At 42.0% G+C, this 25,121-nt stretch overlaps 1 protein-coding gene and 2 pseudogenes across 4 annotated transcripts in view; 2 read left to right on the forward strand and 1 right to left on the reverse strand.

Annotated features, from left to right (window-relative positions):
- LOC139381993 (equilibrative nucleoside transporter 1-like) overlaps window positions 1-25,121 on the forward strand; it is a 69,648-nt gene that overhangs the window by 15,224 nt on the left and 29,303 nt on the right. The window contains exon 1 of one of the 4 annotated variants that reach the window (XM_071125902.1): window positions 18,192-18,279. The exons of 1 other annotated variant lie outside the window; for it this stretch is intronic. The gene's annotated coding sequence lies outside the window, so the exon portion shown is untranslated. Of the gene's footprint in view, window positions 1-18,191; window positions 18,280-23,824; window positions 23,875-25,121 lie in introns of those variants that run through there. 2 more of the 4 variants (XM_071125904.1, XM_071125903.1) reach the window with 2 other exon arrangements.
- LOC139381849 (uncharacterized) lies at window positions 19,108-21,016 on the forward strand (annotated as a pseudogene).
- LOC139381256 (uncharacterized) lies at window positions 22,145-23,865 on the reverse strand (annotated as a pseudogene).

Here is a 25,121-nt window from a genome sequence, read left to right on the forward strand (position 1 = left end):
GTTGACTAACTACACGAGGAGGGAAGGAAAAAAATCCCATCGAAGACAATCGCTGAGTATCTGTTCTATTTGAACACTCCACTACAAGACCATAACTAAGAAGAAGGACATTGTGACCTTTGGTGGACAACCAGAGCCTTACATTCCCCAAAGAAGTTTCAACAGAGAGACAACAGATAGACATCTAAGTAAATACATTGCATTTCTTACCCAAGTGGGCGGTGGTTCATGTGCAAGGTATATGGTTACTGTGAGCGTCTTTACCAAATGTACGATAAATGTCCCTTTCTCCCTATCTATTTTCTCCATCCCTTTTTTCATCTCTGTGTAATAAGCCGTCATATCTTGTCAGTCCACTAGGGACTTTTGTCTCATGTAAGTGTGTAAGTGTATTCTGTGTTATTATTTAGTTAGTTAGTAAATAAATAATTAAATCAATTTGTGTAGAACTGAATAATCAGAAAAGGCTGGGGTTCTTGCGGATTCAAGTGGTCTGCGATGTTCAGAATGAGACTGATATGAGGTAATGATTAATAAGTTATCGCTATATAACACACATACATACATCTTTTAGAGTTGAATTCAGGAGATGGTAACTCTATAAACAACTTATACTGTGGTGCCCCAAATCCTAATGACTTAATTGTTACATGATTAATTTAAATTGGGTAAACAATTAAACATAGTTAGTTGATTCGATAAATAAATCAGATTAATGTAAGTCACGTCACGACAGTGATGAAAAGACAGGTGGAAGTGCAGCAGGTAAGGAAGGAGTGAGCGTAACATCTCGTATGCAGGGAAGGTATTTAACGCATTAACAAATCTGGGCACCTAGAAGAGCAGGTATTCCAGGACAGATTGAGATGCAGGTTGGGTGTGATGGAGGGAGCAGAATGGTGGAGAACACAAGACTGGTAGAAGACATGAGGAAGGTTGTTACATTTGTGACACCAACAATCAATTACACAGAAATTACAACCGAGGACTAAGAAGATTAAGACCATAGTGGAGCAGGCAGTGCGGTATCTTGGGCTCACAGGACTGACATGGAAAAATGTACAGGATGACCACAATAAGACTGAGAATCAGTCCAGCCAGGAATCATGTATTGGTTAATTTGCCTTTTTTATGGTGTTAATCCTTCAATGGAATGCCAGAAGTTTGATGGCTAATGGGCAAGAGTTCAAACGGTTTCTTGAGGAGTTACCAGCCAAACCTGGTGTGATATGTCTCCAGGAGACATGGCTAAAACCTACTCTAGATTTTGTATTACAAGGTTATGATGCAGTCCATAGAGATAGGGTGGCAGGAGGAGGAGGTGGTGCTACCTTTATAAAGTGGGGGATCCCATATAGGTGTGTGGGAGAGGGAGGATGTAGTGGTAGAGGTGTGGTTGGGAGGGGGGAATATAGGGAATTTTTACAACCCGTGTAAGAGAATGGAGTTGCTGGCCCTTGGGAATGTAGAAGGTCAAGATAGGAGACTGGTAATGTGGTGTAGGGATTTTAATCCCCATAGTATGCTCTGTGGAGGGTTATGGACTGATGTAATTGGAAGTGTGTTGGAGGAACAACTAGGTGAGAAAGGGCTTGTGTGTCTTAATGAAGGCGGGGGGACCAGGATTGACCCAGTAACTGAAAATTAATCTGCTCTGGATCTTATTTTGATCTCAAGATCTCAAGTGCAAGGCATGTGATTCCTATGGGTACAGGGGGGAGAAAGAGTAATGCAGTCCTCCGGTGGAGTGTAGAGGTGCCGTGAAGAATAAGAACATTCAGAATGTTGAAACGGTCCCATAATTACCAGCACCTGGTCCAGAATAAACAAGCACAAGCAGTAGTAAGGAGGATCACAAGGACAGCTGAGTATTGTAGCCGGTTCTGTGGAAACATAGGCAGGACCACTCCTGTGGGAGAGGTATGGGGGATGATTAGGAGGATGATTTGGATCTCCCTGTGCTGAAAAGTGGGGAGATTGTTGCAATGAGAGATATGGAGAAGGCAGAGATGTTAGCCCAGGCATTTGTGAAGGTGCACAGCTCAAATAATCTGACAGAAGAGAGGCAGCTTGGGAGAGAGAGGGTCAGAGGAGAACATCCGGGAGTCCTTGATCAGAGAATGATGGTGGGGGATACATTGAGATAAAAAGAGCATTAGCTAAAGCTGGGGTAACATCTCCTGGGAAGGATGAGATATGTTACATCATGATGGTTAATCTCAGTGACACAGCAATGGGGAAAGTATTGGACCTTTACAATAAGGTGTGGCAGGAAGGGAAACTGCCTGGAAGTTGGATGCAGGTGGTAGTGGTGCCGATGGATCCTGTACTGTGCCTTGAGTCAGTCATATGGAAGGCATAGGCAAATAAGGAGGTGGTGGTAGCCATTTTGATGTGATGTGGAAGGAAGGCCTACTTATCAAGCTGGATAACATGGGGGTTGGAGGAAGGGTTTTTAACCAGATAAAATAATTTATTTTTGGGCAATCAATACAAGTGAGGGTGGGGAGCTCTATCAGAAAGCTATGAGGTGGATAATGGTACCCCCCAGGGAAGTGTCATTAGACCTTAGTTGTTCTCCATTATGATTGACGATGTATTCTCTCAGGTGAGACCTGATAGGTCATTATTTGCGGATGATGGAGCGCTGTGGAAGAGAGGGAGAAATATTACCCATAGAGCAAGAAGAGTTCAAGAAGCGATTAGTGAAGTAGAGCAGTGGTTCCTCAGGTGGGGCTTCAAGTTTTCAGTTTTCTAGAAGGAAGGTTGTGGAGGAAATATACTTGAAGTTGTATGGAAGGAATCTGGAGATAGTGGGAGGATTTAGGTTCCTGGGGGTCTGGTTTGACACTCGAATGACATGGGCGGAGCATATTAACAGAGTTGTTCTCAAAGGAAAGAAAATATTAAATGTGACGCGTTGCTTGTCAGGAATGGAGTGGGGGGCAGATAGAATGGTGTTGAAGTTATATATATATAGTGCTGTTGAGGTCATCAATGGATTCTGGAAGTATAGCATATGGATCAGCAGCTCAGACATCTTTACAAAAGCTTGATGTTATCCAGGCCCAAGTCCTAAGAATATGTTGTGGAGCACTCAGGACTTCCCCGGTGGCAGCAATGCAGGTAGGGTTGGGAGAGATGCCGTTAAGGTTAAGAAGACAACAGCTAGCCATTACATATTGGGTAAATCTACAAGGACATAAGGTTACACATCCTACAAAAAAGGTGCACCTAGAGTGCTGGGATCATAAACAATATCTGAATACAAGCTTTGGGTGGATAGGCAATTGCATGGTGAGAGAGATGGGGTTGTTTGGGAGGAAGTTTAGCCCCTCTGTAGATCTTCCTGCTCTCCCACATTGGTTTCTCCCTCAATCAGTGATAGATCTAGGGTTGCTTGAGAGGGTAAGAGATGTTGAGGAAGGAGTAGATTCAGTTGTAAGTGAACATTTAAGAACACAATACTATGCTTTCTTGAATATATTAACAGAAACAAACAGGGAGAACAGGAGCAGCGTTTAGTGTTCCTGAGTTTAAGGTGGCAGTGACAAAAAGAGCAACGGATAATTTGCCTGTTTACAGAATGGAGTTGTTGGCAGCTGTGCAGCACTGATGAGCTTAAATTCATGTGTCTCAGAGCAGACAGGATGTATTGTATGAGCTTTTGCAGTGTTTGTATAGGGTGAAACAGATGGGGGTATTGGTGATATTCCTCTGGGTACCAGTTCATGTGACAGTAGAGGGGAATGAGGAAGTGGATATTATTGCCAAGCAGGCTCTTAAACATCCTAATGTTGAGCTGGAATTGTCAATCAGTAAAGCAGAAGCCAATGGATCAATAAGAACAGTGGTTAAAAATAAGTGGCACGTTTTGTGGAACAGGGAGAGTAAAGGAAGACACTTGTATAAGATCCAGGAAAAGGTGGGGGCAGGGAGGTCCTCAGGCTGAGAGAGAAGGGAGGAATGTGTAGTCCCAAGGCTGAGACTGGGACACACAAGGCTATATAGTACATTGAAAGTGGTGGGGAAACATTCGACTGGGAGGTGTGATTGTCAGGAGGAGATGGAGACATTGGAACATGTTCTATTTCAGTGGCAGAAATATGTGAGAGAAAGGGAGCTCCCTGCCCCCACCTTTTCCTGGATCTTATACAAGTGTCTTCCTTTACTCTCCCTGTTCCACAACTCTTGCCACTTATTTTTAACCACTGTTCTTTGTTATTAGATTTGAGGAGTAATGGGATTGAAGAGCCAGGATGAAGTGAACTGCTGGGGAAATCTTCATGGGATGTAGTATTTAATTATGTATTTTGTTTCCTTAGGGAGACGAGATTATTGGGTAGAATTTATACCTTCACTGTCTCTGGTCCACACTCCAGTCCAGTGGCAGTAATGCACCGTAACGTTGGTTGCCAACCGCCATATAAAATTCACAGAAGAAGAAGCAGTTGTGTTTGAGCCAATCAGGCTACTGCACCAGTGGTGCGTGTCTGCCGTCTTGATGGCTTCAGCCGGTGCCTTCCAGGACCTATGCAAGCAATTAGAAAAAGGTCACAAACAAGCCGGGCTAATGGGTTTGTAGCACTGTGCTTGGCAACTCACTATTGCTTTCTTAGGTACGGGTTTATGTGATGATGGGGAGAGAACAGTCATGTAATGCAGTGGAGACTGGTGGGAGGAGCTATAGGAGGACGGGCACATTGTAATGGCTGGAATGGAATGAGTCAAACATGTGGTTCCCATATAGCTCCTCCCACTAGCCTCCACTGATCTAATTACTTCTGGACAGTGTAAGAGGATGAACAGCCCTTCGAGGGTTGAGAATGTTGCTCAAATTATAAGGTTCAAGGTAACCCAGCCACGGTAGGGTTCAAGGGAGGGAAGTAAATATCCCCTCCATCTAGATACAGTACCTACAGAGCTTAAATATATAGTTAAGATCTGTGTAAGACCAGAACAGAGATAGGGGCTGTTCAGATTTACTAACCAAGCATATGGTGATGCAATTTTGTCAGTGTCATAGGGCAGCCCTAGTGATGACTTCTTTCCGAAGCTCCATTCCTGTGCTAGGTATGTCACGTAGAGGCCGTGTTCATTTTGGCACTCTTTTTTAGTCTTAGTCATTTTGGCAAAAATATCATTAAGTCTTAGTCACATTTTAGTCATTCAAATAATGATTTAGTCTAGTCATTGTCAAAATGATGAAAACAGTGGGCCATTTTTGTCAACTAAATGCCCTTTCATTTTAGTCATCTGTAATGTATTGCCTCATTAACCTATAGCAAACAATCACTGACTTCCATGTCCTACTAACACATACTATTATTTTCCAAATAGCAGAAATATAAAACAAATAAGAATTATCTGGCCATGTAAATCCCTAATTCAGCCTACACAGATATTGCACATTACATTCAAAACAAACGAGAGAGAGAGCGAGAGAGAGAGGCTACAATCACAAGATGGTCCTGCAAAGTAGCATGGGTTGCACTTCCATCACTCGGTCCCGTCATCAGCGTCCCACAGCCACATTGGTGTCCAAAAGTAGAACGGGGGTTAATGACTTTGAACAGGAGCTAATGACTCTTTTGCCCAGTGATGTAGTCGAGTCCCGAGTCAAGTCAGGAGTCCCTATGGCTGAAGTCCTAGTCCCAGTGCTCAAGATCTGGTCCAAGTGGTCAAGTCTGAGTCACTGGGTCTACATTAACTCAAAATAAAGTTATTCACCCATTCAGATATAATGTAGTGGCAAGGGGAATTGTTTTCAATAAATTGTTTGGTTACCCTCTTTCTTTCTGTGTAACCAAATGTTTGTATATTGGCTACTGGTAATGTTACCAGGGCCACGTTCAGTTGCATTACATGAATAGAGCCAACGTTATTCCTTACTCAACATGTCAGAGAAGTATGTTTGTTCTACATAGCATGTTTCTATCTGAATAGTCCAAAGCGTTGCGTCCTGCTGAACACGCCCAGGTTGTTAACTATAGCTAGCTAATGAGATAACATGACTGAACAAGGTGTAGCCTAAACAAATGGTTAACAGTCTGGTCCGCAAGTAGACTAGTTTTAGAACGCTTTATAGATATAAAATGCGGGCCACCAATGCACGATAGAAAGAAAAAAACGTAGTGCCAGTGTTGTGGGTCATATCTTTTAAACGGTGAGGGCTAGAATCAATAAGTTTTTTTTTTGAGGAAAAGAGGAAGACTTGGCTACTTTGGCTACAGAACCTGGCTATGAAATGCAGTGGGGAAAGTGGGGCGGTAGTGAAAGACTAGAAATTCAAAGACAGCCTACTCAAGGGAGTCTAGAAAAGTGCCCTGCAGCTCACCAGCTCATGTAGGCTGTGTGCCCATCCTTCCCACTGCTGAACAGAACTGCATTGCGCATCTGTGCTGCTAATATTATTGGTGCTTATCACTGAAAAGCTCTCAATCTCTCAAAAAACTTGTCCAGCCCACTAAGTCAGATTTCAGTCACAGAGATAAATTTGTCTCGTTAAACTGAAATAAAAAAATGTTTTTGTTTAGTTATAGTTTTTTAGTTTAGTTAGTTTAGTTAGAGTCTATTTAGTCACTTATAGTTTCATCATTTGCCACTGAAAAATAGGTCATTTTATTTTAGTCACTGTTTTTGTTGACGAAATTAGCACTGCATAGAGAGCACACTCACAGATATCAACATGCCTTCAGGCAGATGTGTAGTGGTCTGGAGAACTGGGTATACTCACATTTTTCCCCAAAAAAATTCCCCAAAATGTCCATGCGCCCCACCAGGCAAAGGAATGGCACCCTGTGTGAAATATTCTATGAGAAACATTGATATATCAAAAATGATGAATCCCATATTGGTATTTCACAGTCAGGCCAACCCAAGCTGTACTGTGTAAGTATGCTAATAGTAAGCCTACCATTAAAACAGAATAAAGTTAATTTTTAATTTTTAATACAGGTTTCACTCTCACGCTTTTTAAATCAGAAAAACAACAAAATTGTATGTTCTAAGTCCATAACAATGCTTAAACCACATTAGGAGACCACTTTTGAGGTCTGTGAAAAATCAAAGAAATGTAGGGTTTAGTTATCCTTTAATGCAAGTGTGCAGGCACCTAGCACTGTTTGGTTAGCAGTGTTTCTGTAGCACGCAAGTTGGAGTTTGCAAATTTATAAATTCAAAACAGAAATACCTTATTTGCATAAGTATTCAGACCCTTTGCTATGAGACTCGGAATTGAGCTCAGGTGCATCCCGTTTCCATTGATCACCCTTGATTGAAGTCCACCTGTGGTAAATTACATTGATTGGACACACCGGTCTATGAAAGGTCCCACAGTTGACAGTTCATGTCAGAGCAAAAACCAACCCATGAGGTCGAAAGAATTGTTGGTAGAGCCTCGAGACAGGATTGTGTCAAGGCACAGATCTGGGGAAGAGTACCAAAAACTGTCTGCAGCATGAAGATCCCCCAAGATCTTAAAGAAGAAGTTTAGAACCACTAAGACTCTTCCTATAGAGTTGGATGCCTGGCCAAACTGAGCAATCGGGGGAGGAGGGCCTTGGTCAAGGGAGGTGAGTGGCCAGACTGAAGCTACTCCTCTGTAAAAGTCACATGACAGCCCGCTTGGACTTTGCCAAAAGGCACCTAAAGACTCTCAGACCATGAGAAACAAGATTCTCTGGTCTGATGAAACCTAGATTGAACTCTTTGGCCTGAATGTCAAGCGTCAAGTCTGGAGGAAACCTAGCACCATTCCTACGGTGAAGCATGGTGGTGACAGCATGTGGGGATGTTTTTCAGCGGCAGGAACTGGGAGACTAGTAAGGATCGAGGGAAAGATTAACGGAGCATCCAACCTGACAGAGATTGAGAGGATATGCAGAGAAGAATGGGAGAAACCCCCCAAATGTTGTATTTATTTATATTTGTACTTATTTGGGATCCCCATTAGATTCTTCCAATGCAGCAGCTACTGTTCTTGGGGTCCAAACATATTACAACGCTTACATTACATATAAATTAAAATATAAAACAGTACATCATATAACATTATTTCACTACTACATACACTACCGGTCCAAAGTTTTAGAACACCTACTCATTCAAGGGTGTTGCTTGATTTTTACTATTTTCTACATTGTAGAATAATAGTGAAGACATCAAAACTGAAATAATGCATATGGAATCATGTAGTAACCAAAAGTGTTCAACAAATGAAAATATATTTTATATTTCAGATTTTTCAAAGTTGCCACCCTTTGCCTCGGTGACACTCTTGGCGTTCTCTCAACAAGCTTCATGAGGTAGTCACTGGGAATGCATTTCAATTAACCAAGAAACACGAGCAATGGACATTAGACAGGTGGAAATGGATCCTTTGGTCTGGAGTCCAAATTGGAGATTTTTGGTTCCAACCACTGTGTCTTTGTGAGACAAGGTCTGGGTGAACGGATGATCTCCGCATGTGTATTTCCCACCGTAAATCACGGAGAAGGAGGTGTTATAGTGTGGGGGTGCTTCGCTGGTGACACCATCTGTGATTTATTTAGAATTCAAAGCACACTTAACCAGCATGGCTACCACAGCATTCTGCAGCAATATGCCACCCCATCTGGTTTGCAGGACAATGACCCAACAAACCTCCAGGCTGTGTAAGGGCTATTTTACCAAGAAGGAAAGTGCTGGAGTGCTGCATCAGATGACCTGGCCTCCACAATCAACCGACCTCAACCAAATTGAGATGTTTGGGATGAGTCAGACCGCAGAGTGAAGGAAAAGCAGCCAACAAGTGCTCAGCATATGTGGGAACTCCTTCAAGACGAGCATTCCAGGTGATGCTGGTTGAGAGAATGCCAAGAGTATGCAAAGCTGTCAAATTCAGAAAGCCAATGTATCACATTGAGCCCATTTCAGCCATTACCGGGGTGTGTTTGACAGGTCATTACAAACATTTCCGTGGTCATAACGTTAACGGGGAAAATGACAGGCAAGAGTATGAAAGAGTCACAGGAGTAAAATGGAAGAAATTCATCATTTGCCCAACTGAGACCCCTAGCAGCCTGGTTTCATAGATTAGACGTAACATTGTAAATGCAAATCCAGGACACTCAAAGTGGTACGATGTGTTACGTTTGATATGTTTGGAGTCATTAAAACTTGTTTTTCAACCACTCCACAAATTTCTTGTTAACAAACTATGGTTTTGGCAAGTCGGTTAGGACATCTACTTTGTGCATGACACAAGTCATTTTTCCAACAATTGTTTACAGACAGATTATATCACTTATTATTCACTGTATCACAATTCCAGTGGGTCAGACGTTTACATACACTAAGTTGACTGTGCCTTTAAACAGTTTGGAAAATTCCAGAAAATTATGTCATAGCTTTAGAAGCTTCTGATAGGCTAATTGACATCATTTGAGTCAATTGGAGGTGTACCTGTGGATGTATTTCAAGGCCTACCTTCAAACTCAGTGCCTCTTTGCTTGATATCATGGGAAAATCAAAATAAATCAGCCAAGACCTCAGAAAAAAATTGTAGACCTCCACAAGTCTGGTTCATCCTTGGGAGCAATTTCCAAACGCTTGACGGTACCACGTTCATCTGTACAAAAAATAGTATGTACACCATGGGACCACACGGCCGCCATACCGCTCAGGAAGGATACGCGTTCTGTCTCCTGGAGATGAATGTACTATGGTGCGAAAAGTGCAAATCAATCCCAGAACAACAGCAAAGGACCTTGTGACGATGCTGAAGGAAACGGGTACAAAAGTATCTATATCCACAGTAAAATGAGTCCTATATCGACATAACCTGAAAGGTCGCTCAGCAAACTGCCATAAAAAATACTACGGTTTGCAACTGCACATGGGGACAAACATCGTACTTTTTGGAGAAATGTCCTCTGGTCTGATGAAACAAAAATAGAAATGTTTGGCCATAATGACCATCCATTATGTTTGGAGGGAAAAGGGGGAGGCTTGCAAGCTGAAGAAATCCATCTCAACTGTGAAGCACGGGGGGTGGCAGCATCATGTTGTGGGGGTGCTTTGCTACAGGAGGGACTGGTGCACTTCACAAAATAGATGGCATCAAGAGGAAGTCAAATTATGTGGATATATTGAAGCAACATCTCAAGACATCAGTCAGGAAGTTAAAGGTTGGTCGCAAATGGGTCTTCCAAATGGGCAATGACCCCAAGCATACTTCCAAAGTTGTGTCAAAATGGCTTAAGGACAACAAAGTCAAGGTATTGGAGTGGCCATCACAAAGCCCTGACCTCAATCCTATAGAAGATTTGTCGGCATAACAACTGAAAAAGCATGTGCGAGCAAGGAGGTCTACAAACCTGACTCAGTTACACCAGCTCTGTCAGGAGGAATGGGCCAAAATTCACCCAACTTATTGTGGGAAGCTTGTGGAAGGCTACCCAAAACGTTTGACCCAAGTTAAACAATTTAAAGGCAACGCTACCAAATACTAATTGAGTGTATGTGAACTTCTGACCCACTGGGAATGTAATGAAAGAAATAAAAGCTGAAATAAAAAATTTGCTCTACTATTATTCTGACATTTCACATCCTTAAAATAAAAGTGGTGATCCTAACTGACCTTAGATAGGGAATTTTTACTAGGATTAAATGTCAGGATTTGTGAAGAACTGAGTTTAAATGTATTTGGGTAAGGTGTATGTAAACTCCCGACTTCCAACTGTATAAGACATATGGTTACTTAAGGCAAAAACTAAAAGTAGGATGGTTGGTCAGGACTGATGGGTGTGCGTATAACGCGAACATCTAGAGAACCAAAGGTTGTGAGTTCAAATCTGTTCACAGACAACTTTAGCATTTTAGCAACTTTTCAGCTACTTTGCAACAACTTAGCATGTTAGCTAACCTTTCGGCTACTAGTCTAACCACTAGGCTACCTGCCGCCCCAATGGATGTCCATCACCCATTTCGTATGATATGTTACGAATTACAATTCGTATAATATGTAACGAATTTGCTAAACGTACAATGTGTTACAAATTTACTAAACATGCTATATGTTATGACGTTGTAAAACGTATAATATGTCACAAATTATAGCTTGCAAATGGTAGCTAGGGTAAGGGTTAAGGTTAGGGTTAGCCGAAAGGTTGCTAGATTGAATCCCCGAGCTAACGTGGTAAAAATCTGTCGTTCTGCCCCTGAACAAGGCAGTTAACCCACTGTTCATAGGCCTTTAAATAAAAGGTCAAATTAAAAATTCTAATTAAAAAATGAATACATACCATATGCAATATAACGTAAATGGAGTGTCTCAGATTTCCGTACAGAATAATACAAAATGCTCTGAGACCAGGTTGCCTAGTGCTGTCTTTGTTTAAACTTCTTTAGCAGTTCATAGGTTAATCACAGTGTTGGTGACACTGAGTATGTTTACATGCACAGTAATAATTTGATAATAAACTGATTATGGCAGATTATGCAATAGTTATTTAAACACCTTACTCTCTTTATTTTAATCAGTGTAAGGCCAAAATCGAAGTAAGCATATGCCGATTTAAAACACCTTTTCTGAGCTTTCAAATTATTAGGACGTGTAAACATCTTAATCAGCGTTCCATCTGTGTATTTGATCTGCGCATGTGAGCGAGCCTCCCTCTTCAGCGCGAGTGAAGTAAATTCGGAATGAGGTAGTTTTCACATACTGATTTTAGATGTGTCAGGATTTAAACAGGATTGTTAGGGAATTCGTTCTTCTTGCAAAGCTTGGAAATGTTTTAAATAAAATGATTATATTATTCTGGCTATCCACAAAAATCGCATTATTGTGAGCATGTATCCATACTCTGTGCTTTGCTCCCCACAAAGCCTCTAATCCTACATGGGGTTCAGAGCTCTCTCAACTAAGAGTAATAAAGGCTTTCCCCTGGAATTTGTTTCGGTTCTCAGTCTTACATTTTTATATTTACATTTTAGTCACTTATCCAGAGCGACTTACAGTAGTGAGCACATACATTTTCATAATAACAAATAATAATTCCAGTATGTGGTCAAAAACACCACTTCCACCCTTTTTTGTGAGTGTTTTTTATTTATTTTTGTGCCACAAATTCAACAGTTATAGAATAGACATGTTTACTTTCGTATTTGCATATTATTGCCTGTCGTTACTAAAATGGGTAGATGACATCAGCCAGAATTCAAACCAATTTTGGTAAACAAACATCTTGACACATCATGATTGAATATAAGATGGGGTTACTGACCAGAATACAGTTTGTTGACTGGTCGAGTAATGGAATAAATGGAAAGGGGGTGGCAGGACAAGATGTACAAATGTAGACAACCACCGCAGGTCTAACCCTGCCACTCTTTCCTGTACTACGGCCCTGGAAAAATACAGTCAGAGCTGTTCTGCTCTGTGTGCGGAGTGAGTTTTTGCTCCTGGAGGAAATAAAAAAAACACGTGGCCGAGGTTGGCGTGACAGAGACAAATATTATAATATATATCTTCATTTTGTGCTTGTTTAATGAAGGTAATCAGGTCTACTTCTATAAAGTGTAATATGGTGTTGGGCGACGACGTACCATTTAGAGGACTGGTTTTGGAGTATCCATCAGCCAGCCCAACTCCTTCATGGGTTTGGGATCTGGGGTGTGTATTGAGTGGAAGTTGCCAGACTACAACTCCTCCGATGGTCTGTGTCCAAACCCCAGCAGCCTTATTTTAGACTAGACAGGGTGTGGGTGAATGCAGTTGGAACATAAGAGCAAACAACAGTCTCACGCTCAGCATATCCAGATGCATACTGTCAAAGCCGAACATAAACAATGCTTCAGCCAATTCCATTCAAACATACAAATTTAACATCCACAGCAGACAATCTAGAGAGTATTTGGAAAACAACACTTAGAGTAATGCTTTATAGTGTTGTCCAAAGAAAAGGTCAGTCAGAGTGCTACATTTAGACTCAAAGCTTCAGTGCATTTGGAAAGTATTCAGTCCTATACTTTTTCCTCATTTTGTTACATTACAGCTTTATTCTGAAATGGATTAAATCATTTCCCCCCCTCATCAATCTACACACAATACCCCAGAATGACTGAGCGAAAACAGGTTTAGACATGTTTGCAAATGTATTAAAAATAAAAAAACAGATACCTTATTTACATAAGTATTCAGACCCTTTGCTATGAGACTCGAAAGTGAGCTCCGGTGTATCCTGTTTCCATTGATCATTCTTGAGATGTTTCTACAGCTTGATTAGAGTCCACCTGTGGTCAATTCAATTGATTGGACATGATTTGGAAAGGCAGATACCTGTCTATATAAGGTCCCACAGTTGACAGTGCATGTCAGAGCAAAATCCAAGCCATGAGGGCGAAAGAATTGTCCGAAACGCTCCGAGACAGGATTGTGTCAAGGCACAGATCTGGGGAAGGGTACCACAACATTTCTGCAGCATTGACGGTCCCCAAGAACACAGTGGCCTCCTTCATTCTTAAATGGAAGAAGTTTGGAACCACCGAGACTCTTCCTAGAGCTAGCCGCCCGGCCAAACTGAGCAATCTGGGGAGAAGGGTCTTGGTCAGGGAGGTAACGAAGAACCCGATGGTCACTCGTGGAGATAGGTGAACCTTCCAGAGGGACAATCATCTCTGCAGCACCACCAATCAGGCCTTTATGGTAGAGTGCCCAGACGGAAGACACTCCTCAGTAAAAGGCACATGACAGCCCGCTTGGAGTTTGCCAAAAGGCACTTAAAGAGACTCTCAGACCATGAGAAGCAAGATTCTCTGGTCTGATGAAACCAAGATTGAACTCTTTGGCCTGAATGCCAAGCGTCACGTCTTGGAGGAAACCTGGCACCATCCCTACGGTAAAGCATGGTGGTGGCAGCATCATGATGTGGGGATGTTTTGCAGTGGCAGGGACTGGGAGACTAGTCAGGATTGAGGGAAAGATGAACAGAGCAAAGTAAAGAGATCCTTGATGAAAACCTGCTCCAGAGATCTCAGGACCTCACTGGGGTGAAGGTTCACTTTCCAACAGGACAATGACCCTAAGCACAACCAAGACAACGCAAGAGTGGCTTCGGGGCAAGTCTCTGAATGTCCTTGAGTGGCCCAGCAAGAGTCCGGACTTGAACCCCATCGAACATCTCTGGAGAGACCTGAAAATAGCTGTGCAGCGATGCTCCCCATCTAACCTGGCAGAGCTTGAGAGGATCTGCAGAGAAGAATGGGAAAAACTCCCCAAATACAGGTGTGCCAAGCTCATAACGTCATACCTAAGACTCGATTGCTGCCAAAGGTGCTTTAACAAAGTACTGAGTAAAGGGTCTGAATACTTATGTAAATGTGATCGTTTTTTATTTTTAATACATTTGCAAACATTTCTAAAAATCTGTTTTTGCTTTGTCATTATGGAATATTGTGTGTAGATTCATGAGAGGAAAAACAATCCATTTTAGAATCCGGGCTATAACGTAAGAAAATTTGGAAAAAGTTAAGGGGTCTGAATACTCCGAATGCATTGTATGTGTCACTTGATTTCATGGTCTCGTGATCGACTGACACAGATGTACAGTTGAAGTCGGAAGTTTACATACACTAAGGTTGGAGTCATTAAAACTAGTTTTTTCAACCACTCCACAAATGTTTTGTTAACAAACTATAGTTTTGGCAAGTCGGTTAGGACATCTACTTTGTGCATGACACAAGTCATTTTTACAACAATTGAAATTGAAATTTTTACAACAATTGTTTACAGACAGATTATTTCACTTATAATTCACTGTATCACAATTCCAGTGGGTCAGAAGTTTACATACACTAAGTTGACTGTGCATTTAAACAGTTTGGAAAATTCCAGAAAATTATGTCATGGCTTTAGAAGCTTCTGATAGGCTAATTGACATAATTTGAGTCAATTGGAGGTGTACCTGTGGATGTATTTCAAAGCCTACCTTCAAACTCAGTGCCTCTTTGCTTGACATCATGGGAAATCAAAATAAATCAGCCAAGACCTCAGAAAAAAAATGTAGACCTTCACAAGTCTGGTTCATCCTTGGGAGCAATTTCCAAACGCCTGAAGGTACCACGTTCATCTGTACAAACAATAGTACACAAGTATAAACATCATGGGACCACACAGCCGTCATACCGCTCAGGAAGGAGACGCGTTCTGTCTCCTAGAGATGAATGTACTTTGGTGCGAAAAGTGCAAATCAATCCCAGAACAACGGCAAAGGACCTTGTGAAGATGCTGGAGGAAACGGATACAAAAGTATCTATATCCACGGGAAAACAAGTCCTATATCGACATAACCCGAAAGGCCGCTCAGCAAGGAAGAAGCCGCTGCTCCAAAACCGCCATAAAAAAGCCAGACTACGGTTTGCAACTGCACATGGGGACAAACATGGTACTTTTTGGAGAAATGTCCTCTGGTCTGTTGAAACAAAAAATAGAACTGTTTGGCCATAATGTCCATTGATAGGTTTGTAGGAAAAATGGGGACGCTTGCGAGGCGAAGAACACCATCCCAACCGTGAAGCACAGGGTTGGTAGCATCATGTTGTGGGGGTGCTTTGCTGCAGGGGGGGGGACTGGTGAACATCACAAAATAGATTACGTGGCTATATTGAAGCAACATCTCAAGACATCAGTCAGGAAGTTAAAGCTTGGTCGCAAATGGGTCTTCCAAATGGACAATTACCCCAAGCACACTTCCAAAGTTGTGGCAAAATGGCTTAAGGACAACAAAGTCAAGGTATTGGAGTGGCCATCACAAAGCCCTGACCTCAATCCTATAGAAAATATGTGGCAGAACTGAGAAAGCGTGTGTGAGCAAGGAGGCCTACAAACCTGACTCAGTTACACCAGCGCTGTCAGGAGGAATGGGCCAAAATTCACCCAACTTATTGGGAAGCTTGTGGAAGGCTACCCGAAATGTTTTACCCAAGTTAAACAATTTAAAGGCATTGCTACCAAATACTAAATGAGTGTATGTAAACTTCTGATCCACTGGGAATGTGATGAAAGAAATAAAAGCTGAAATAAATCATTCTCTCCACTATTATTCTGAAATTTCACATTCTTAAAATAAAGTTGTGATCCTAACTGACCTAAGACAGGGAATGTTTACTAGGATTAAATGTCAGGAATTGTGAAAAACTGAGTTTAAATGTATTTGGGTAAGGTGTATGTAAACTTCCGACTTCAACTGTATGTGTTGCTGCCAATCAAATCAATCAGACATGAAATGTAGAATTTGTGACACACACAAACCCAACATAGTGATACGCATCAACCCAAGTCCACGCGAAACTTGATGCAACTGGAGAACAAGAAAAAATGTTTTATGTAATGAGGGAATGTTATTGGACATACCCTACACCAGGGTACTCAATATTATTGTCATTTATTGGCGTAGTAACAAACCCCCACCTCACAACCCATGTTTTACACAACCCTCTTGTTGGCAGACATTTTAGCAGTTCGAAAGTAAATTTTCTGCAATTCTACACATTTTGCCATGGGGCGTTTTATTTTATTTTCTGTTTTAAAGCTAATTTTCTGCAATTGTACAAATGTTCCCATGTCCTGTGTGTGTTTATATGATACCAGAGATTGAATTCCGACCGAGATCCCCCACCCCCCCACACACAAAAAAAAACTTGTAGTCGGGACCTGTGGTCCACATTGACCCCTTCTGGGTCCGGATCCGGACCATGGTCCGCCAGTTGAGTGTGGGGGCCCTATACTCTGCACTCCATGTAGTTTTGTGTAAACTGTCCCAATGGGAGGTCTTTCATCGTTCATTCTTTCCTCAACTCGTTTGATTGCTGGATAATGGGCAATGATTAAACATCATCCACTATCAAGACATAAAATGGAGTGATTTAGTTCGTGTAGATCCTGTGCATGCTCAGTCAAGCTTGTACTATGGCAGTTCAACACTCTCAGGTTTTTGGCGAGGACTCCATCAAAGCAGATGGTTTCACATTTGCCATTTGTGATTGTGCCTTTCTTATTTGGATAAAGAGGAATGATAAGTCTGTTTGTTCAACCACAAATACTTTTGCTCGCTCTCTAGCATGAACATAGATGTGGACATAGTGAATAAAACTGCAGGGCCGTTGGTCTTCACCAAGGGTTTCACTGCCCTCGACATCTCCCCAATGTGATGAAGGCCCGATTTCAATTAGAACAGCTTACTTGAGCTTACTCATTTTACACATACTTCAGTGGCCGCTCATCTGATAGCCTACAGGTTAACTATGTGGTCCTGAATGGACAACAGCACTGTTCTTCTCATGTTCATTCAACAGTAGCCTAACCCTAAGAAAAGGCATTTAGACCTGCCTTAAAGGGCAACTTTACCAACTCATTTTCATTATCTACAGCACAACGCCAGACAAGAAAGAAAATAAAAAATAAAATACCCTCCCTCTGCAGATTTAGAAAATCACAGTATTTATTACTTTTTAATCCTACCCTATGATGTAAAAAATAAGCATTTTTTTAGGACATTTTTTATTTTTAACTACAGATCATTGAAACGTACGTTTTCACATATGTAGAACCTGGTATTGTCCTGGGGATAATGAATATGATGTTGAAAAGTGGGAGAATGTCCCTTTAACTTGTAAATGAAGTCCATTGCTTTACATTTTAGTCATTTAGCAGATGCTCTTATCCAGAGAGATTTACCGGAGCAATTAGGGTTAAGTGGGCACATTCAGATTTTTCACCTAGCCGACTCTGGGATTTGAACCTGCAACCTTTTGGTTATTGGCCACCCTTAACCACTAACTTTAGGCTACCTGCTGCCCATTCATCCGTCTTTCAGGGTGACTCTCGATGACTGCATTGTAGAAGTCTTCTTTATTACTTTTAAGTTTGAAATATCTGTGTCAATGTAGATAATATTGTGCAGTTTTAAAGCAAATGTCCTGTAATTCTACACATTTAGCCATGTCTTGTATGCTCATGTGAAATGAGTGGCTCAAACATTACAACTAAATCAATGGCCTAAAAAAACGTTAGCTGACATGGGCAAATTAAACTGGACATTTCTGACAAGTTATAAATAGCACTCTTGGGTCTGCAATGACTGACACGACGAGAGGAAAACCTGACTGAGTTCCTTTAAAAAAAAAGTTTGGGAACCACTCTGCCATCAATCAGTGCTGCTGCATGTCACGAGTTGGGGGGATGCATGTGCGGCTCCTCACTACATCCTGAATTTTGACCGGGTTGAGGACAGACTACTGGTACAGTATAAATATAATTGAACTGTTTAACTTTTTGTTGAAAACTACTTATACATTCATAGCTCAGTTGTAGAATAGTTTACAAATGAGTAAAATATTGCAGTAACTTGTATAGCGTCCGATTAGGCTACAATTTATGGTTGCACATTGTTTACGAATGAGTGATGGCAATTGTTAGCTAAAACATTCTCCTACATTGTAATTTTGTTCGGGTTTTCATAACTTTTTTCTGCGCCTTGGTGCTGACAAACGCTTATGTTTGTTGGAGGAAACTCTTTGTCGTGATTTGGATTTCAATTTAGTGCCAACTTTTATGCTTCGAACACACCGACAGTGTCATTGCGCTAAATGGTGTGCAGCATCGTCTGGATATATATGCAACAAAAGTTAGGCTTCGAACTGTCGACTGTGCTTTGCGTTTCGATACACCAGGAGTACATTCATTTCCAATTGAACGCTGCGTTTGCCTTGCAGCATTGCGTTGCAGAGGCAGTTGTAGTACGTTCTGTGTGGTGCATACGCTGGATTTATCGAACGTATGCATCAAATTGTATGTGTAGACTTACTTGACAGAAAGTAGCAAAATGTGAATGTTGACTTTTTGTTGCACACATATCCAATAAAAACATGTGGGATAACATAATAAAAACAGTTCGACTGTACAATCTCTTTACATGTTTAATTCATTTATTTGCCAAGTATATTATTTATTCGATGACATCCACAAATTAATTATGAGAGCCCATAATATAATTTCCCACCAAAATGCAGTTTTGGCGCGAAATGCAATAAGAAATAGTCAAGATAGCAGAGTAGGCTCTTTCAACAATGAGACCAACGTTGAGGAAGGTGGTCTTGTTCGCACTGTTGGACCGGGACCAGCCCCGCCGAAAGCGCAGGTCTGTTTGGGTCCAGATATGATTAAAGTCCTGAAAGCAGGCAGGGGAGTTCCACCGTCTCATTCAAGAGCTTCGACTGTTTGGAGAGGAATTCCGAGTTACTTTCGTCTGGACCAAAGCCAGTTCGATCATCTGCTCCAGATGGTTGGAGCCAGGATCGCCCGGGTGGATACCAACTACGGGAGTCCACCAGCCGTTGAACGCCTGGCGATTTGTCTCCGGTAAGCTACATTCAAGAACATTTTTAAAGCCTTTGATACCATAATTGATTGATATTGGATACATTGTTTTTATGTGCAACCTAGCTAGCTAAAGGGCTCTAGTTAATAGTCCTTATTTGACATCAGATGTACTTTTACAGAATGTTCATTAGGACTATAACTTTTCCAGAAGTTGGTTTATAATCCTTTTTTAATTATTCAATGTTACCAAATGAAAAGAAAGTTGAGGTGCCTGCCCTCTGCCCTGATGAAGGTAGGCTAGTCTTCTCCAGGACCCATTGTTGTTCAAGACAGTTAGTCATTCATTACATTCTTATTGGACTCACATGCACTCCTAGAGAAAAAGGTTCCAAAAGTGTCCTTCTGCTTTCCACATAGGATAACCCTTTTTGGTTCTAGGTATAACCCTTTGGGGAATAGGTTATACATGGAACCCAATAGGGTTCTACTTGGAACCAAAAGGGTTCTACCTGGCACCAAAAAGGGTTCTACTATGGGGACAGCCGGAGAACCCTTTTAAGTAGATAGTACCATTTTTTCTAAGAGTAGAGTTGGCCTGAGCTACAGTTTAATGATATAGTCATAGACTGAATTGTACTGTTTCAAGGCATTGTTAATGATGGTTGATGAGTATTACAATATAATTAGTAGAGCATAATAAACAGTAATGTGGTAGCTATATGAGTACATATAATATGTGGGTGGAATTGAAGTTACACACAATATTGATCATTATTTGGAATTATATTTTAGATTCTTGGCAACAGGGGACTCCTACAGGACCATTGGATTCAGCTTCCGAGTTGGGCGGTCCACGGTGGCAGGCATTGTCCCCTCTGTGGCACAAGCCATTTGGAACTGTCTGGTTGGTGAATACATGCCTGTCCCCAAGGAGGAAGACTGGTGGGCCATCGCTGCTGAGTTCCTGGAGAGGTGGAATTTCCCCAACGGTCTTGGCTCCATTGACGGGAAACATGTAGTAATTCAGGCTCGCAATTCTACAACAACGGTACATATTAAGTTGTACTCTTGGCTGTTGTAGATGCCATTTACTATTTCTGTGTTGTTGGTGCTTACGGCAAGGGAAGTGATGGTGGGACCCTCCGGGACTCTGCCTTCGGCCAGGCACTTCATGATGGCATCCTGGAGATTCCACCACCTGCATCACTCCCTGGAGCTGAAGACCTGGGACCTGTTCCCCATGTCTTCGTCGGCGACGAGGCCTTCCCTTTAAGGCCCAACCTCATGAGGCCCTACGCTGGACACCAGTTGCCATTGCCAAAGCCTTTAAGGATCTTTAACAAACGACTGTCCAGGGCAAGGTTAGTTGTTGAATGCGCCTTTGGGATTCTGGCAGCCCGGTGGAGAATGTATTGGTGAGTGCTTGGTCTCAGCCCCTCAAATGTCAATGCCTGCGTGAAGGCCACACGTGTTCTCTATAACTACCTGCGGAGGTCATTCCAGGAGCTGCTCCGGATGGAGATGGGCATGCCAAATGGTCACCTACCTGATGTCACCAACAACGCCCCCAGACAGGCACTCCAGGTGATGGAGAAGCTGACCACCTACTTGTCATCACCAGCAGGTGAAGTCCCATGGCAGTATGCCGTGGAGTGAAACTGCTCTTTTAAGAGTGCCCTAACACAAAGGTTATTTTAATAACCATCCACCGTTGTCCATAAAATTGCATTTTTTTCCCAGATGACTTTGTGTCATTGTCTCTCTTCATTTGGAAGTTATATTTAAGTGAAATTTGGGAGTAAAGACCACACCTTAACCCCTTCCCTCTCCCATTAACGTCAGTATTGTACACACCTGGCATGGTACACAAGGTGAGCGGGAGCACTAATTAAGGTTATACAACATACAGTTAGTATGATAACAAAGGGAAAGGGTAACCTAGGTAACCTAGGGTCCATACAAATAGTACAGTTTACCACCATGTTCACTGGCCTGACAAAATACAGGTGGGAAAAAAACGAATTAGGAAGAGAACGTGTTTTTACTTTCATCTGGTTTTAGATCTGCAAAGGTGTAGGGAAGAAATAAGCAGATTAAGTCTACATGAGATATGAATAAACAACTGACTATAAAAACATTATTTAATAAGTGTTCAAGTACAGGAAAGAACATGACAAGTATGTGTGTTGTGTATGTGCGTGTAAAAATAAATGTATGTGTAACCTGTAACAGAACAACAAGAGCATGCATTTTTGGCACACCTGCAGACCGATACAGGAACTACTCATAAAGCCTAGACGTAGTATGGGAACTTCAGACATGGCCATAAAGAGAGAGAGGGCAGGGCACTGGATCTGAGGTACGAAGAGGTGTGTGTGTCTCTGTCGCTGAAAAAAATAAAATTATGTGTAGCCATAACACAGCTAAAACAAACAAATGGCCCCTGGACGTCATGGACCAGTCGATGGAACATAACTTAGCAAACAGTTTCAACACCCTGGTTTTCAAGTGGTTTTAAATGAAATAAATATATTCACCTTTAGTCTTGTAAGAGACCAACAAGAGCATCTGTGAATTCTCCGTTGTATGAGTTTCAATTCTGTCAATTCAGAAATCTATGTAACACTAATAATGAATGCTATCCTAAGACTTTATAAACAAATTACTTTATGAATTGACTGAATTTAAACGGAACTGACGTGTGTGAAAAGAAAGGTAGAGGGAGGTCAAAACAACAACCAGACAACTCCTCTCCTCTTCCTGTCCTTCCTGTGAGCTGGTCAGCTAAATTGACTCTATTTCTGAAAGGGAAGAGAAAAACAACACATACAAGCGTAACTTAAATAACACCATAAAAGGGGAGATTTATGTTAACTAAATACTGCTTGTATAGTGTAGATAGTGGCATAAATATTGGAACAGTGTGGTAAAGTTGGTAATACTTGCTGTTTACTCATGGAATTTGTATGAATGTGACAGGCAAATATTTAGACAGCAAACTGTTGTTTTAGGATATTTTCTAACCCAGAAACAACAGCTATACATTTGCCTCATATTAATACTTTGATCTGAAATACCAATTAGCCTACATGACTATACTGTAAAAATGACCTACTTTACTGTTGCAACACTTATGACACTACCTGTGATGTGGAGAATAATTTTTTATTACCATTGAACTCTGCTTCGAACAGCAGCTGACACATTTTATCCTTGACTGCTGCTTTTCTTTGCTGAGGCAGCCTCTTCAGTGTTGGCACCAGGCTCATGGCAAAGAGGGTCTCTTCATCCTCCTTCCTGTGAGCATCAGGTTGGGCTGCATCCCTCTCGACGGCTTGGAGGAGAGCCTCTGCTGAAATGAGTTGAGTGAATCTGGGGACTGGTACCTCCGATGACGCCTGGTGTGATGTTGTTCCTCTTCTTTACTCTCTCTGTTTCTCTACCCGGCCACATCCTGTTCAACGAGGTCCTCAGTGGTCACTTCCGTGAGGTTCATAATAATCTCAGGTTGTCCTAGATCCAGAGTTGCTTCCTCCATTTCATCATCCTCCATGGCTGCACCGGGGGTGGTCATACTTGTGGATGATGTAGACGTTGTAGAGGGTCTCACTGCACCGGGGGTGGTCATACTTGTGGAGGATGTAGACGTTGTAGAGGGTCTCACTGCACCGGGGGTGGTCATACTTGTGGATGATGTAGACGTTGTAGAGGGTCTCACTGCACCGGTGGAGGGGATAGTTGCACTTGTAGGTGACGTTGAGGGTCTTGATGCACCGGTGGCGACAACACTTGTGGATGACGTAGTAGAGGGTCTGGCTGTAAAATTGCCACTCGTTGTCCGAGGCACAATAAATGGATCCAGAAAAGAAGGAATGTGGCAGAAGCGCCAAGGCTGCTGAAGCGCCAAGGCTGCTGGCCTGAAGCTGCTGACCCAGACTTCTTCTTCTCTTTCTCTGCCCTTCTCTCTCTCTGATACCTGTCCCTGAGTCCTCTCCACTTCCTCCTACAGTCTTCTTCTACATAGACATGAACATGATAAGCCAAACCATTACCTAACATAACTATAGTTATTAGATAGCTATCATGGACATGTCACCTACTGTACACATAGACACACACACACGGTTTTCTGACAAATTATCAGGGGTACAGTAATATCTACCATTTCTATGGCATACACACTCACACTCTTTCAAACATGATTATTTGGTAACGTTATCAGGGGTAGTAACTAGCATCATTTATTTTACTATCTCTTTCACACACACCTCATTGGCTAGGTTAGCAAGCTAGGTTAGCTAGCTAGCTAACTAGCCACATCTAGCACATGCTCACTACTAAACTGACCTGGCAATCCTACTATCGTGGACACTTGTCTCCAAGCAGTATTTTTTTGTATTTATGTCCCTTTAGCTGTCAGCAGTTGTGTCAAAAGGACACGGTTTTGAGGATACTGCGAAAATGAAATGATTATCTCCTCCATGTGTCCAACCGCAAGCAACCATCTGCAAAAGGTACCTGCATCAGTATAGTTGCTGGTGGGTCATGTTCTTGACCCTGACCCATCTGTTAGCTAATTCAGCAAGCTAACTGTCCAGTTGTTGTTTTGCATTGTTTACAATTGTTGTGAGTTTTTTTCCTTCTTTCCAAGGCTTCAAACACACCGACAGTGTCCTTGTATTTTGGTACACCAGAATTACATTCATTTCCAAAGAAACGCTGCCTTGCAGAAGCAGTTGCAGTGCATTCGGTGTGGTGCATACCATGGATTTATCAAACGTATGAGTCAAACTGTATGGGTAGATGGCTTGACAGAAATGGTAGCAGAAAGTGAATGTTGAGCTTTTGTTGCATACATATCCAGATGATGCTGCATACTATTTTGCGCAAAGACACTGTCGGTGTGTTCAAAGCATTAGGCCTAGTTGCGTATTAGTTGGCTAGCCCGCGCTATCCATTCATTTCCGACTTGTCAGTTAGCTAACTAGCAAATGCTGAAACTTGTCTGCATGTCGTTTTGATATACTTAAGCAATAAGGCACAGGGGGGTGTGGTATATGGCCAATATACCACGGTTAAGGGTGGTTCTTAAGCACGACGCAGCCCTTAGCAAACCCCCGAAGTGCCTTATTGCTATTATAAACTCGTTAGTAATGCAATTAGAACAGTAAAAATAAATGTTTTGTCATACCCGTGGTATATGTCTGATATAACATAACCGTTAGCCAATCTGCATTCAGGGCTCGAACCACCCAGTTTATAATTGTGTATTGATCATGACAAACATTACTTTAAATGATTCCCAGAAGAGTTGTCTATAGACCATAGCCACGTCTTCTATAGCAGGGTTTCCCAAACTTGGTCATCATGTTCCCTCCCGTGCACGTTTTGGTTCTTGCCCTAACACTACACAGCTGATTCAAATAACCAACTCATCATCAACCTTTGATTGTTTGAGTCGGCTGTCTAGTGCTAAGGCAAAAGCCAAAACGTGCCCCCAGGACCAAGTTTGGGGAAACCCTGTTCTAATAACATGGCTAACAATAGAAGCATGGTTAGCCCAGTGTTTCCTCGCTTGTCGTTGTGCGTGCTGTCGTTCACGTGTCAGTGCTATTTCTGTGTCCTCCTGACAGTCCTGGCTGTGGAGCACAAGAATGGCTTCTTTGTTGTAGCAAGAACTGCCAATGAGCAGCTGATGAACTGCAGCTAAACTGAGTGAGCTAAAACAGACAGCAACAGCGTTTCACTCCTGTGTGAAATG

This window comes from Oncorhynchus clarkii, chromosome 23 (genome assembly GCF_045791955.1).
Source record: "Oncorhynchus clarkii lewisi isolate Uvic-CL-2024 chromosome 23, UVic_Ocla_1.0, whole genome shotgun sequence".
Taxonomy (NCBI): Eukaryota; Metazoa; Chordata; class Actinopteri; order Salmoniformes; family Salmonidae; genus Oncorhynchus; species Oncorhynchus clarkii.